This window comes from Gopherus evgoodei, chromosome 3 (genome assembly GCF_007399415.2).
Source record: "Gopherus evgoodei ecotype Sinaloan lineage chromosome 3, rGopEvg1_v1.p, whole genome shotgun sequence".
Taxonomy (NCBI): domain Eukaryota; kingdom Metazoa; phylum Chordata; order Testudines; family Testudinidae; genus Gopherus; species Gopherus evgoodei.
The window spans coordinates 117,528,085-117,544,050 of NC_044324.1; positions in this window are offsets into that span (position 1 = coordinate 117,528,085).

Consider the following 15,966-nt stretch of genomic DNA (forward strand, 5'->3'; position numbering starts at 1 on the left):
TAATGGTGTAATTGTTTGTGTGTTGAAGGTAATTCTGTCTGGTATAAAATGAAGTGTACACTTATATCCTAAAACATCTTGTTATCTCTCTGTGCACACCCTCTCCTGCCTCCTTAGATACCTACATTGCACTCTTTTTATACAGCTGTGAAGTCACATACCACTTACATTAATTTTCCTATCCACTTATACCCATGTGACACCATGTGCACTACTGCTCAGTCACTAGTTAACTTATTCCAGGACTCCACTGGGAGCTGCAACTGCTTGCACAATGGTGAATTTGGCCTATGCAATCTGCATGGCAGGATAGAGACACATTAGGAGAAAACTATAGGTACAGTAAAGTGTACTTAATCTATAAACAGACTATGAAAAGAAAAAAATAATTATTCCCCAACTGCTTTCTAAGCTTAAGGGCTACATTTACAAAGAACTGTGTAGGGAGTTGTATGAGTAAATCTCATTATTGTTAACAGGATTTGTGTACTTATCTCCCCATGCAGTGTTTAAAAACACACAGGAACAAAAAAGGCCAACTAAATACAAAACACTCTGTGCACAGTCAGTTCACAAATTCTCTTCTCCTATGGTTTAATATTTGGAATACTCATATAGTCATGGCACTTAAAATATGTTCCAAACACAGGTAACAGATAACTACATAATTGACTGGTACTTTCCTGATGTGTAACTTTGCAATTGGTACATTCGGCCGTAAAATTCCCAAGCTAGGACTCAGGCTCGGATCTTACAATTGAATCCACAAGGACAAACACCTCTGGTCACACAAAACCCATTTAAGCCAACGAGGCTCCACATGAGATAAGGTTTTGCACACGCAGTTCCATTTGCAAGATCAAGACCTTCATTCTCTTTAGTTTTCTCTTTTTCTAATGAGATCTGTCAATGACTTACACTAATTAGGTGGGCAATGGATGTTAATGGGATGAGATTTTAAATATGCTACTTCAAAATTATATGAATAAATCATATAAATTTCAGCGCTGCCTTTCACCATGTCTTCTCCTGCATATCAATATCATTTTTATTACCTCTGTTATAAAAAAATTGATGTATAAAGAACATGTGCAGTAGTCTAAAGGTGATGGGCCAAGCTTGCCTATATTTTCAATTATGGTTACAAATAATTTTAAATAGCCTGATCTTATTAGCTAACATTAGAATTGTTTGATTTAACAAGAAAACCAGATTTTTTGTTAGTAATATTAGTACTTGGTTCTGATCCTGTTTATACCATTTTTACACGAGTGTAACAATATAAGTTCCAAAAGAACTGGTATAACTATAGGTTCCAAAAGAGTTACTCCTCATTTACATTGGTTTAAGTTAGACTGTTATTTATGTTGATAGCATGAGCCTGATTCACTTCTGCATTTTTTTCTCTTTTATGCGGTTTAACTCCATTGACATTGATGTAGCTACACCAGTGTAAATCAGAAGTAATACAATGGTGTTTCAATAATTTTTGGTAATAGAGACTTTGTTAAAACATTTGGAAATACAGAATTAAATCCAGTCTCCCTAGATGTAAAATAATTGCAGATAAACAGTAAATTACAGCGCACATCCTATTAGGTTGGATATTGGACTTACTCTGCGGATAAAGCAAGCTTAGGCTAAGCAGGTGTAAGTAGATACTGCTAAATGTTCAGTATTTGCATCAGGTCAGCATTGGACAGTTATAGGTGTCAGCAGTTTAAATATAGTCTTTGCAGAGGACACCTTCAAGATAACTGCACAAATCCATTCATTCTTCCAAGCAGAGACAATAATTGGTAACTGTTGGTATTATGTACAAACACTGTGTTCCTCCAAGAATAACCCAGAGTGATTAGCTCTCAGCAGATCGGCTGTTCTTTTGCTGACTCTCGAGTGGCTTTTGGTATGTACGTATATACGCACACAAGCCACTGAGACTGAGCACAGCTGATGAGTCATCTCTCTGAGTTCTGTTCAGCTGTTCCAGAACAGTTCGTTGCTTTGTTTCAAAAAGAACAAACTTCTATTTTTAGGGAAGGTTGAGTTTACAACATTGTTATTAAAAAAGGCCCAGGCAGACATCTTATCTTACGCTGTGACATGTAGCAAATTCCTGTTTCAATCTAACAATAATGCTTAGTCTACAAATGTCATTTGGACATGGAAAAAACAATCTTTTGACTTGTCTCTCTGTTACCTAAATGCAGAATTCAAACTTTCGTTCCCAGATCACATCCTAATTCCAGAGGCTAGCAATGGTTCAAAAGTAAGTTAAAGCAGAGTGCAGTCTGAGTGCTCCTCTATTTTGAATATAATGAGGATCCTTACCTATTCTGCCCATTCCTGTTCTCTAGATATGCAGTTTTCACACAGGCTATTAGGTGCATAAGTCTTCATACAAAGCAGTGTGTGAGCTGTATGACTAAAGTACACTTGGGTGAAGGATCAAGGTGCATTTTGAATCCCTTTGCTTTAAAGGAAAACTTCATCTCTTTTGCGCATGTCCATCCACTGGACTGTTTGGAAAGCTAAGGAACACTTCTCACCCTGGATAAAGCATGTAACATATTTAAAAGTTATTTTTAATAATCATTTCAATTTTTGAACCTTATTGCTGATGATGGCTGTCTTACTAAAAAGAGTGACACCATTTGCAATACTAGCATGGTGGGACTTATCACAGAAATGTAAGGCTGGAAGGGACCTCAAGAGGTCATATCCCCTCTCCTCTCTCATGCTGAAGCAGCATTAAGGCAGGATTTAAGTATTTCCAGCATTTTTGGTATTGATTTATCAATCACAAGAACAGCTTTAATTCTTGCAAGCTAAATTTTTTGTTTAAATAAATATAAATAAAATCCATTTGATGATTGCTAACCTAGTATTAAAATGTTTTTTTTCTGGTATAGTTGTGTTGCCTTTAATTCTATCAGTCCCTTTACTTTTCTATGTTTAATTTATATGATTTCTCCAGAGAAATCAGGTGCATAGGCATCCAGCCAGATGTGAAATTTGTATGTATGTTTCATATATACACACACAAATACTGATTGAACAATTAGATTAACCAACAAATAGTGGCAGTGGAAAGGACTGTAGCAGAGGGAATGCAAAAAAACTCAGTAGAGACATACTGAAAATATAGCAGAGTTTTGAATCAAATATTCCCCAAATAGGATGGAACTATGGGAACTGAGGGCCCTCAGTTGCAATACAATCAGGCAATAATAATAACGTACCATGGCACTTTTGCAAGAGGTGGGGTTATAGTCTTTGGATGAATGCAATGTGTTTAATGAGGGTAGTAATAATATACAGTACTTCAGACAGGACCTATAGACCAACCTACTCAGCTTCAATGACAAGTGAGAATGTAACTAGGCCGCAATGTACTTTATGCTGAGCTGAAAATGTGCTGAGGACACCAGGGACTCATGGTATTCTTCTGGCATTTAAAAAAAAAATCGCAAAAAAGTTTTTTTTAAAAGCTCAAACCAGACAAAACCGAAATGATAGTGATAGGACTCAATAAGCAACTTAAAGAATGGTAGAGTGATAACTGCACCTCTTTTGAAGGACTACATTCCTTGTTTGCAATACAGATTTACAATGTGGGGATTTTGTTATTGTTCTTGGAATCTCAAGTAGCAGATGAGGTCACAGAAATTTTTTTTCATGTGGGCTTGGCCAATAAATAGCAAGATTTACTTCTGAACATGTGCATTGGTGCCATCGTTTCTGCTGTTGAAACATCAAGATTAGGCTACTGTAATGCGCTGTCCATGGAGCCTCACAGTGGGACCACTCAGACACTTAAACTGATGCAGCCACTTGCTGAACAGTATATTATGATGGGAATGTATAACTTTAGTGCTCTGAGGACTGCAGCAGCTGCCGATTTGTTTCTTGGCAGAGATCAAGTTGTTATTTTAAAGCCTTAAATGGTTTGAGTCCTGAAACTCTGCTTCTCACCCTGTGTTATGCTCCCACAGTTTTACTCAATGGAGACAACTGACAAAAGGGGTGACTGTTGGCAGGGCATTTTCTGTGAGAAGTCCTCAGCTCTACAGTCTGCTTCCCTGCTTGGTCCACCAAGGCCCAGATATGTTAACTTTCCAGACACACTGCAAAGGTCCTATTTTTTTCCATAGTTTGTTCTGTTTGCCAGAAGCTGGGAATGAGCAATAGGGGATGGATCACTTGATGCTTACCTGTTCTGTTCATTCCCTCTGGGGCACCGGGCACTGGCCACTGTCGAAAGACAGAATACTGGGCTAGACTGACCCTTGGTCTGACCCAGAAGGGCCATTCTTATGCTCTTAGGAAAACTGCTGGTCCAGAAGTACTGGAATTGTATCCCATACTAGGGAAGAAACTTCACTTTTTTTTTTTAATGCAAACTTTAAGACAAGAAAGAGGTGATGCTTCCTGGACACACCCTGGGCTGAGGTACCTTACTTCCACCTGCACTTAGCATGTGGAAACTCATCTGTGCCTCCTGTGAGTCAGCTCCTCAACTCCACTAGCCACAGACAATACAAGCACTTCGCTCCAGATTTGACAGGTCCTGCTTTTACTCTGAAGGTCCACAGCTGGCACACTCCAACCCTCCCCAGCCCCGGTCACTCACAGTATAAACAGATTCACTCCTTCCAAAGGCATGTACACCCCAGCTTGCTGTTTGCCCTCAGATCATTGCTCTGCTTTACACACAGCACATAGTGAAATCAAATAAAGTTTATTTAACAAAGCACATAGATTCAAGTGGAAGCAAATTGAAATATTGGGAAAAAATGGTTACATATAAAATAATAACATGCATTCTAGAGCTTAGACTTAATTAACAAGATATTTTCACCAAGTATTGCTCACTTAACACCCTGGCAGCACTTTACAACCAGGCTGGCTGTGATTTTTCTTTCATGAGACAAGCATGCTGTCAGCTTGCATTCTATATGAAGGACCCAGTGTGTCTTTTTGAACTCCAAGCTATACCAGAACACTCTTTTTTGTCTCTATTCATAAACAGGACACCCCTGGCTGTCTGTTTATTCCTCTGGACTACTCTCTCTTATAGAGTTCACAATGTCTTCTTTTGCCTGTGTCTCAGTATGCCAATAGGCATACACTATGATGCATTCAATACACAACTGGCCAGACAGGGAGATAGGTGTCTGCCTCCTGCCTGAAAGGAACATTTCCAAGATACATCACCTCCTGGATACCTGTCTTAGCTCCAAGATCTTAAGAACATTTTTTTTTACTATAGATTCATAACTTCTTAAATATTATCCATCCATACATTTCACAGTTATGATAATAACCAGTGGGCTACTGGCTCTTAGTAGAGACTTCACATGCCACTCTTTGGTGAACTATTGTCCACCAAACATCCAGTCTGGGAACCACTGTAAAATCCTCTTCACCCTCTGTGCCCTCTGACAGTTGGCACTGAGGGGTCCCTAGGTCACAGAACAATTGAACCCAATACATTTTTGAAATATCAGATTCCAGATTCTGCTACAATATATTTTAGGTATCTCTCTTCTGAGGTTGGTTTTTTTGCATTTCCTCTGGTACAGCCCTCTCCACTGTCACTAGTTGCTAGCTAGCTTAAATGTTCAATCAGTGTATGTGTATGTGTATATTCTATATAAAATAACACATACACACATTTCACATCTGGCTGCATGCCTATACACCTGATGAGTTCTCTGAAGAAATTATACCAATTAAAGACAGAAAAGTAGAGGGTTTGGTAGAATTAAAGGCAACACAAATATAGCTGAAAAAATTAAGAGTTAAGAAAAAATGTAAGAGCTATACACTTGGGATTTAGTTGAGCATTACTTTAAGGAGCCAGAAAAGAGTTGACAATAATGCAGAAGGAACGGTAAAAAATAAAAATCACAATTGTACAGTAAGAACAGAGAGGTAAAAATGAATAAAACTAGCTGTCAAACTCATGAGATTTTGTGCCTCCAGAGAATACTGTGCCCATTCCCACCTCCTCCATGCTTGGTTATTAGCAAAGTTTTTATTTTGAAAACAGTAAAAGGTTGGCAAGTCTGCTGTTCGTTTGTCTCAATGACTATGGTAAAGTGCAAGTTGTCCAGAGAGGAAAATAAGATCCAGAGTAGCAGAGGCACCTTTTTATGTCAATAATACAGATTCATTTATTGTTATAGTAGTAATAATTTTATTAAAATAACCTCTGTGTAAAAAATAGGGTGGAACATATTTCTTTGTTAAGCTTTTCTTTAGCTACTGTACTTTCTTTTCCTTTTAAGTTTTAAAATCTAAGGAGCTATAGCTGTAGAGCTGTGTTCCAAACCCAGGGCTGGGGTGTGCTGTTAGACACAGCCCCAAGCAGTGGGCAATGTGTAAGCTGCACCATTCCAAGACTAGCCACAGGAACCTTGGACTAGATCCACAAAAGGACTTAGCATCCTAAATGCTTAAATCAAAAATGTAGACCCTCAAAACCTTGCTCAGCTACCCTTTTCCTCCAGGGGACCTAAATTCTCTAGGTGCTGATGTTTTTGCCAATAAATTCCCATAGGCACCTATGTTTCTGCCACTGAGCATGTGCAAAGTTCCCTCAGTCCTGACAATCTAAAATTTTAGATCAGCTAGAAAACAAATAACACTTTGCTAGTCATTTTAAAGAAGAATGTCCGAGTTGTCATTAATAGAAACTTTTTTCTGTCAGAGAATTTCTCTATCTGTGATATTTTTGACCCTACATTGTGTGCTTTTCATTAGTGAAAGGACGCATAGTTCAAAAAACCAAACAGCTCCATATATGGTATTTTAGTTGTACTGGTATTAATTGTGAAGGGAGTTGGGTTTATTTTCTCATAGGTAGTCTTTCAGTGTTTCCCTTGTGTTTTCTGTGCTGAAACTCAGTCACTGCCCTGAAATGGGAGTTTTAACATTCACCCTTATGGAAGGATCCTATAGAATGTAATAGGGATAAAAAAAATTAGAGTTCCTTGAAAAATAACTCTAAAAAGCTTAGAGAACAATATTCATAGAGAATGATATCCTATAGCAGGAGTCAGCAACCTCTGGCATGTGGTTCGCCAGGGTAAGCACCCTGGTGGGCCAGGCCAGTTTGTTTACCTGCAGCATTGGCAGGTTCAGCGATTGCAGCTCCCACTGGCCACGGTTCGCCGTCACAGGCCAATGGGGGCAGCGGGAAGCCGTGGCCAGCACATCCCTCAGCCCGCGCTGCTTCCCGCCGCCACCCTTGGCCTGAGATGGCGAACCGCGGCCAGTGGGAGCTGCGATTGGCCGAACCTGCCGACACGGCAGGTAAACAAACTGGCCCAGACCACCAGGGTGCTTACCCAGGTGAGCCGCGTGCCAGAGGTTGCCGACCCCTGTCCTATAGGGATCACCCTATAGAATTCTTTAGCAAAGGTACATTTAATTAGATTAAATTTCAGAGAACTCTTTTATTTTGGCAGGCAGCCTACTGTCCCTGCCTGGAAGACAGAAACAGAAGGAATATGGTAAACAAGATAATTGTTTGTGGTGCAAGACTCTCAATTTGCAGCCTGCTCCATGTGTGTGTGGTGCACCAGGAAGCAGACTGGAAAGAAGATTATGACTCAGAGAATTTTGCCTGGTTTCCTTCTGCTCTGGGGAGGGATATACCCTTCACTAGCTCTATACCTGGAACAGGGTATGCTCATCCAATGAAGCAGTGAAAGAAAAGCCAGTGCTCTGTCCATCCCATCCTGTTTCCCCCTCCCTCCAGCTGACTTGCGGAAGCTACTTTCCCCTACATACAGCTCCACAGGACATGGGCAGCTGGCACAGGAGAAAGTAATGGGGTGTCTTACAAAAAACCTTTACTTTCGTATGGGGTATGTGAACTAAGACACAATCTGGCTCTTATTTATTTACACAAATCTAGTATCTTTACCTTTATTCCAGTAATGCTAGTTCAGATTATGAATTAAACCCCAAGATGTCAGAGTGACAGGTAGAAAATTGTCATTTAGAGAGATCATTCCTCTCCCCTCCCACACGCACACATTTTGAAGAACTTATCTTTGGGTGTGAGTCCTATCTGTAATTTTTGGGATGGCTCTCCTGTACCCTTTATCTGCTGTTCAGATACCAAACAATTTGTTGCATGCCTTAGTACAAAGGGAAAAACCCCTCTCCACCCTTTAATAGTACACAAGTGGTTATAGTTATGAGATCTTGATCTTGCATACTAAAACCCTGTTCTTGCAAAAAGCTACAGACAGAACCCCTGTGCCCGCACTGAGCCCTTATAGAAGCCAACGGAGCTCTGCATGGACCTATCCATTACAGGATTGGGGCTTTATAACCTGAGTTTGTTTCTACCTAGTTTTTAATTCTTCAAATGTTTTTAGATCACAGAATTCCAGATGTTAGGGAGATGAGCTGTATGGTCCAGTAGTGCACAAATTCTACAGCAGTGAGCATGGCATTGGCAACTTTCCAGGAGCCATAAGGCTGTGTCTAATTTGCATATATATGTCTATTGGATTTTAATTAGAGATAAATGTGCATCACTGTTGTTTTTTACTTAGAAAGCACTTTAATTGTACACAACATTTTACAACTACTTGTCCTACTTTTTCACTGAGGTGCCCACACACATTATGGAGATTTGAGTTTGCTGGGTGATTATGAAGTTTGGATTTTTTCAATTTCATAACAGAAAAACTCTGTTCACAGATAGAAGCCGTTCCAAAGAGGTTTGAACAGATAGCAGGTCCCATTCAGTACTCAGAGATCTGTCACTAGGCATGCATTTATAACAATTCATTGGTTCCTTTATGCAACTTGAGTGGAGTGGAGCATGTAAGCCAATCAGTTCTGGTTGAATACTGTTTGAAAAATGGAAGGAATTTGCATCTCCTGAGCTGAGGAGGCTCAGGTTGAAGATTTGAGGTATGCAGAAAGAGGATTCCTTCAGAAAGATGGAAATGTTGCACAGAGCAGAGTCCTCAATGAGTCTCATAGGCCTGGTCCACACTACGCAGTTAAATCGATTTAAACAGCGTTAAATCGATTTAACGCTGTACCCGTCCACACTACAATGCACTTTAAATCGATTTTAAGAGCTCTTAAAATCGATTTCTGTACTCCTCCCCAACGAGAGGAGTAATGCTAAAATCGATATTACTATATCGATTTAGGGTTAGTGTGGATGCAAATCGACATTATTGGCCTTATTCTTTTACAGTAGCTACCCACAATGCACCGCTCCAGAAATCGACGCTAGCCTAGGACCATGGACGCACACCGCCGAATTAATGTGCCCTAGTGTGGACGCATAAAATCAACTTTATAATATCAGTATTACAAAACCGGTTTTATTTAATTTGAAATTATGTTGTAGTGTAGACGTACCCATAGAAAACAGTATGGTATTAAGCACCAGAATAAGACCTGTGGTTATAGCATACATGAGAGCCTGTGTCCAAATGATGTCCTACTCCCATCTGAATCAAGGCTCCTGCACCCTCATTCTGCCATGGCCTCAAAAATTTCTGTTTCAGAGAACAGAATTTGGCATATAAACAACTTTTTTTCAGAGAATCTAAAGTGTCACCACAATTTAAAGGTCAATTATTTATCTTAAATCATTGCACAAATCATTGTTAGTCATTTAAAGAGTATCAATGCATAAAAGATCATGAGAACGATTTTCAAAATCACTTAAGTGACTCTGGCTGCTAAATCCCTTTTCAAAAGTGACTTGGGGCCAGATTTTTAATGTTGAGAAGGTAGGTACCTAAATGCCTTTAAAAATCTGGCCCTTGGACACCTAGGAGTTTAAGTTAATAGGACTAAGGGACTTTAAAATACTTTACCCTTAAGATCCTAAATCTCATTTTCAGAAGAGACTTAGGTGCTTAAGATCATAAGTCCCATTGACTTTCAATTAGACTTGCATTCCTAAGCAGTAAGGACAAGATCCACAGAGGGATTTAGAGGTCTAACTGCCACTTTAGGAACCTAAGTTCAAACTTTACATTCTCAAAACCCTCTCTAGTGTTTGCCTTACCCTGTAGACTTCTAAACTCCCTTGGCATCTAAGCTTCCATGGATAAACCCCTTTCAATGAGTAAAAATCTGAGCATATGCACGTCTGCCTTGTTCCAGATGCCTGGACACCTAAGCCTCAACTGGATCCTCAAATTGGGTACTGCCCTACCTACCTTACCTGCAGGGCCCAATCCAGTAGGCATGCTCAGAGATCAGGCCCTGTACAAAACACTGGAAGAGAAGGAAGTAATGGTGCTACTATCCTCTTAGAGCCTTTAGTCCAGTGGTTAGAGCACTCACCCAGGCTGTGGGACACTCAGGTCTAACTCTCCTCTTCTCAGGTGAGTGCCCTAACCTTGGACATTCTGGAGTGGGGCTCTCTGTCTCTCCTGTTGAAGGTGTCCACTGTGTATAAATAATTAGATAGTCATTGGTCCACAGAGAATGAGTCAATACCCTATTGCACTCAGATGTGTTCAAGTCTTTGCTCCAGTGACTATTTTAATAACTTTTAGAAAGTGGAACAGTTTCAACAGGAGGAAGTGAGAGAGACCTATTCCAGAATAGCCCATAGCCCAGTGGTTAGAGCACCCTCCTAGAAGAGGAGAGTTATTAGTGCTGCTCCACATCAGGTAGTGAGTGGAATTGAACCCAAGTTTCCCACATGCTGGGTGAGTGCTCTAACCATGGACCTAAAAGTTTTGGTGGACGGAAGGAGTAGCACCTCCCCCTCCTCAGCTTTTTGTGAATAAGGGCTTAGTCGCTTAGTAAAAGTTTCATGAAGGTGTAAAACCCAGGCAGAAATAGATGTCTCCTTCTGGCCCAGACTTAGATGCCTGATTCCTTTTTGGGGTATTACTTAGGCCGCACCTCTCTCCTTGGCATTACCTATTCATTAGTTTAGGCAGTTCCCTGCTCAGCGTGCTGGTTTTTGTGGATCCCATTCTTAGGCAGCTAACTCTCCCAAGAATTGTATAGTGAATCTGGGTACCTTATTCAGGGCTGTCTATTCCATTAGCAGGAGGGCACCTAACATTAGGTGTTGCAACACAGAGTGTAAGCCCCCTTTGCGGATCTAGACCTAAGTGACTTTTGAAAGTCACCTCAGCACTTCTAAAAATATTACATTAAGGGCCAGACTTTTAAAGCCTTGCAACACCTAACTGACTTAGGAACCTAAATCTCACTTTCAAAAAGGATCTAGACCATTAGGAGCCTAAATCCCATCAATGTCAAGGGGCTTTTGGCTCTTGAATGCCTAAATCCTTTTTGAGTGCAGCAATGCCTAAATACCTTTAAAAATCTGGGCTCAAGTGTCTAAGTTACTATTGAGAAAAAAGGAACTTAGGCTACTAAGTCACTTAGGTATTGTTGAAAATTTTAACCTAAGGCCATGGCTACACTAGAGAGTTGCAGCGCTGGTGAGAGGGTTACAGCGCTGCAGCTTAGGATGTGGCCACACTTGCAAAGCATGGCCAACGCTGCAACTCCCTGGTTGCAGCGCTGGCTGTACACCCGGTCGAGCCTCGGGTGTAGCGATTCCAGCGCTGGTGATCCAGCGCTGGTCAGCAAGTGTGGACCCCACCAGCACTTTTATTGACCTCCGGGGTATAAGGAGGTATCCCAGAATTCCTGTCCACAACAAACCGGAAGAAAGGGAGAGCTCGGAGTTCAGTCAAACTGCTTATTTAAAAAACAAACACAGCTCCTGTTTGCTGAGCGAGCGGAGGCAGGCAGGGGAATTACTTTGGAATGTTCACAGCTGTTTGCTTGAAGAGAGAAACAGCACGCTCACACGGCAGAGGGGGAGGGAGAAGTCCATGTTGAGCAGATGCTTATCTGGTCTGACGGCTATTTAGGAGTACATAATTTGCATTTAGTGAATGAGAGAGGGGTGGGGGAAGGGGATCAGAACTTTTTAAATGATTGAAGGTAGGCACTGTGTGTCTTCCAGTCCTTAGAACTTGCAAGGCAGGGAGCTGAGAACAGTGTCAACTCCAAAAATCCATTGTGTCTGTCTCCTCCACGCTCCCTGTCACATTCCACCCCACCCCCCTCTTTTGAAAAGCACGTTGCAGCCACTTGAATGCTGGGATAGCTGCCCACAATGCACCACTCCCAACAGCGCTGCAAATGCTGCAAATGTGGCCACACTGCAGCGCTGGTAGCTGTCAGTGTGGCCACACTGCAGCGCTGGCCCTACACAGCTGTACGAACACAGCTGTAACTACCAGTGCTGCAGAACTGTAAGTGTAGCCATGGCCTAAGTCTTTACAGATTGGTTAAATGGAATATTTAAGACTTTTTTGGTTAAGAAGATTGCTCTTATGTAGTCAGTGTTTTTCTAAAGCAATAATTCCACAACAGAGATGCCTACAATTTTACTTCAGTGGACACTGGCAATTTAAATCCAGTGGGACATTCTGATTCTTCATAAAGGAAAATAAAGACATTAAACACACAAGGTTTAATGCAGAAATAGAACACTATTATATTGCTTATAACACCAATAATATTAATGCAAATATAAAGGTTTAAATAACTGGTAATTAAACCATGTTTCATTTTTTAAAACATATTTATCTATATAGGAACAACTAGACCTATAGGACCAACATATGATTCTTCAAAATTAGCTTGTTTATAATTAGAGCTCTGTGAAATTCTTTTGATTTTTTTAAATAGTTTTTCATTTTATTTTCTGGGAATTTTGTTTTAGTTTGTTTTACTGTGAAGGGGCCCTTGTGAGGGGGCAGAAGGAGGAGAGAAGGTCAGGTCCTGCTCTTGTGGGGAGGTGGGGTGAGAGGCCCTAGGGGGCATTGCAGAGCAAGTCCATCCTGCACTCACCTCTCAGCAGTGACTTTGGTCCTGCGTGGCTGGGCCAGCTCCCCATTCCATGTGTTGCGACCTGGTGCATGGGTTTGCATCACCATTTAGGTTTGGCCCAGCCACCCCTCCATCTTGATAGGGGATGGGTGGGTCAAATTTGAGTGAATGGTCCTGTGAACCAGATCTAAATGCCTGGCTAGGGGATTGAGGCTCAGACCCCTAGAATGGGAGCCATAGGAGCCGCTGCTGCGGAGTATGTTTTTCATTTAATTTGTGTTATTGCACATTGGTGAAAATCATGAGGCACTAGTTATGATTCTTATTTTTATTCTTGGATGCTTTGGGAATAAATGTGAACCTTACTCTGCTGATTTCTCTGAAATAATTGATTTTCCTATGGGAGACAGATGGGGATCTTAAAGGTCCCAGCTCACTACTCATGTAATTTTAATACATTAGGACTAGCCATGTTCATACATTTAAGTGGGTATATTTTTTCTGCTGTTTAAGATGCACTAAGTATTGTATAGTATTTAATGTTTCGTAAGTACATGTTTTGGTTCCACTTATTCAGGTCTGTAATTTAGCATATGCATGTAAGCACATTGCCTTAAACATAGAAGGAGGGAAGTATTTTCTTTTTCTCATTTTACCCTTCTTAGCTTTTGTTTTTACTTTCATCTCTTTCCTGTATGATAAAATCCTCAGGAACATTACCATTTTTGACCCTGTAATATTAATGAACCATATCGGCACCATATCACAAGTCTCAGATTTATTTTCATTTCTTTGGATCCGTCCCCACCCAATTAGCTTAACTTGCACCCCTGAGCTGCATTATTTTTTAGAAATGTTGTTTAAATAGTCTGCTGTTACCTAGGGGTTAAGCAGGTAGGATGATCGCACTAATAAAAATTGATAAGTAGTCAGGTTATCCTTTCTAATTTATTACCATGGCAACAGACAGCACATGTGGCTTGTTGCTGAAAAACAGAATGTTAATAATCAAATGTGTCTTACCCAAATGAATATGTAACACAGCTTACTAATACAGTGTCTTGACATTGTATACATTACTGAACTGCAGCACACATTAATAATGCATCTAAGTTAGTTGATGCATATGCTCTGGAGAACCAAAAAAAAAAAAGAAAAAAGAAAAGAAAAGAAAAGAAAAGAAAAGAAAAGAAAAGAAAAGAAAAGAAAAAATATCTTTGATACGTTGAGTCTGTTCATTAAAGTAATGTATTTTAAATAATGTACAGCAAAAGATTTAAGTATCTAACTCTTGTCTTGTTTATTTCAGTAGGTGGCTTTTATACTAGGAACATACTGTAATGCACAGTCATTGTGACATGGCATAAAAGAACCGCCACTGCCCAGGAGTTCGATTAAGTAACAATCTCTGGGAAAAAAAAATGATCATTACTAGAAGTTAATGGTTGGTTTGTTAGTTAATGGCCCAAGGCAAAGCTGAGGGCAGTTAAGGCTCTAACAAGCTGGTTGTGAATTGTGGCAATGGGGAATTTTAAGGGGATTCTTCTTTGCTATTATATATTACATTTAATGGTTTGTGATAACAATAATGTGCTTTTTAAGACAGTAGTTGTAACAGAGAACATTATTGGAAACATCAGTTGTTTCAGGGAAATAGACAATTGATTTTCTACCAGTAAGGATAAGAATATGCTCTATTAAATATATAACTCCAGGCTTTTGCTTTATGTCATGCATGCATCTTTCAGCACATTGGCAAGAACTGAAAGGACACTAGAAAAGCTCTGTATACTTCATTGCTTATGTCACAGTCAGGGGAACAGATCATCCCAAAACTTCACAAGCACAAAGTGTCCTCCAGGCCACCTGTAGTGAGGCACTGTGGCCTCCCTCCGAGCCAGAGGGGGAGTAACTACCATATTTTCCCAAGTGGGCAGAGCCAGGCCTGCGTTGCCCCTCCCACTAGAAGTACATTGCCAGAACAGGAAGTATAAAGGACAGGGTCTCCCACTCATTTGGGACTGGGACACCGAGGGAGGCAGACGGATCCTGCTTGCTCCTGGCTGCTAACCCTGCCGCTGAAAGGGTTGCCAACTTTCTAATTGCACAAAACTGAACCCCCCTGCCCTGCCTCCTGCCCCTCCCTGCCCCACCCTTTCTCCTAGGCCCCATCCCCACTCACTCCATCCATCCATGCTCCATCGCTTGCTCTCCCCCAGCCTCACTCACTTTCATCAGGCTGGGGCAGGGGGTTGGGTTGTGGGAGGGGGGTAAGGGCTCTGACTGGGGGTGCAGGGTCTTAGGTGAGGCTGGAGATGAGGGGTTCAGAGTTCAGGAGAAGGCTCTGTGTTGGGGAAAGGGGTTGAGGTACGGAGAGGTGGGGTGAGAACTCCGGCTGGAGGCGAAGACTCTGGGCTGGGGATGAGGGGTTTGAGGTAAAGGAGGGGACTCCAGGCTGGGTGTTAGGGGGTGTGGGCTCTGGGAAGTAGTGTGGGTGTGGGAGGGAACTCTGGGCTGGGGCAGAGGGTTGGGGTTAGGGATGGGGTTCAGAGTGTGGAGTCCTAGTAGTGCTTAGGTCCCTGCAGCTTCTTGGCAGAGGGTTGGCCAGGTAGGCTCCGCGCACTGCCCTTGCGCTCACAGGTGCCGCCCTCGCAGCTGCCATTGGTCGCAGGGGCAGCGCACAGAGCCTCCTTGGCTGCCCCTCCACCTGCACTGCACCGCCGACCGGACTTTTAACGGCTTAGTTGGCGGTGCTAACAGGAGCCACCAGTGCCAACAGGAGCCGCTGGGGTTCTTTTTTGACCAGGCATTCCAGTTGAAAACTGGACACCTGGCAACCCTAGCAGCTGAGCCCAGCCACTGACCTGCCAGCACTGCCGTGGGCCACCTACCCAGAAGAGCTGGAGGATGCTCTGCTGATCCAAGTACACCCTGAGGAGAGGAGGTGGCCTAGGGATATCTGACCTTAGTCTGGCTACAGCTCTGCCTGAGGCATGGTCAGCGTGTTGCAGTTGGGATCCCCGCTGACAACAGTGGTGGAGCACTCTGCCACTGTTAGAGCCCTGGGTCGGGGTCCGGTGGAGTAGAGTGGTCCTGCAC